Raw genomic sequence first — 1,250 nt, forward strand, 5'->3', positions numbered from 1 at the left:
GTTCCACCAGAAGTGTGTTTTCATACAAAAACTGTTAATTACAACTAACTTTGTCCATCCGATTCGAACTTTGTTCGTTGATATGAAGTTCCACCAGAAGTGTGTTTTCATACAAAAACTGTTAATTACAACTAACTTTGTCCATCCGATTCGAACTTTGTTCTTTGATTTGAAGTTCCACCAGAAGTGTGTTTTCATACAAAAACTGTTAATTACAACTAACTTTGTCCATCCGATTCGAACTTTGTTCTTTGATATAAAGTTCCACCAGAAGTGTGTTTTCATACAAAAACTGTTAATTACAACTCACTTTGTCCATCCGATTCGAACTTTGTTCGTTGATATGAAGTTCCACCAGAAGTGTGTTTTCATACAAAAACTGTTAATTACAACTCACTTTGTCCATCCGATTCGAACTTTGTTCGTTGATATGAAGTTCCACCAGAAGTGTGTTTTCATACAAAAACTGTTAATTACAACTCACTTTGTCCATCCGATTCGAACTTTGTTCGTTGATTTGAAGTTCCACCAGAAGTGTGTTTTCATACAAAAACTGTTAATTACAACTCACTTTGTCCATCCGATTCGAACTTTGTTCGTTGATATGAAGTTCCACCAGAAGTGTGTTTTCATACAAAAACTGTTAATTACAACTAACTTTGTCCATCCGATTCGAACTTTGTTCGATGATACGAAGTTCCACCAGAAGTGTGTTTTCATACAAAAACTGTTAATTACAACTCACTTTGTCCATCCAAAACGAACTTTGTTCGATGATACGAAGTTCCACCAGAAGTGTGTTTTCATACAGAAACTGTTAATTACAACTCACTTTGTCCATCCGATTCGAACTTTGTTCGTTGATATGAAGTTCCACCAGAAGTGTGTTTTCATACAAAAACTGTTAATTACAACTCACTTTGTCCATCCGATTCGAACTTTGTTCGTTGATATGAAGTTCCACCAGAAGTGTGTTTTCATACAAAAACTGTTAATTACAACTCACTTTGTCCATCCGATTCGAACTTAGTTCGTTGATTTGAAGTTCCACCAGAAGTGTGTTTTCATACAAAAACTGTTAATTACAACTCACTTTGTCCATCCGATTCGAACTTTGTTCGTTGATATGAAGTTCCACCAGAAGTGTGTTTTCATACAAAAACTGTTAATTACAACTCACTTTGTCCATCCAAAACGAACTTTGTTCGATGATACGAAGTTCCACCAGAAGTGTGTTTTCATACAGAAAC

The sequence above is a fragment of the Anopheles moucheti genome, unplaced genomic scaffold (genome assembly GCF_943734755.1).
Source record: "Anopheles moucheti unplaced genomic scaffold, idAnoMoucSN_F20_07 putative_Y_2, whole genome shotgun sequence".
NCBI classification, from domain to species: Eukaryota; Metazoa; Arthropoda; class Insecta; order Diptera; family Culicidae; genus Anopheles; species Anopheles moucheti.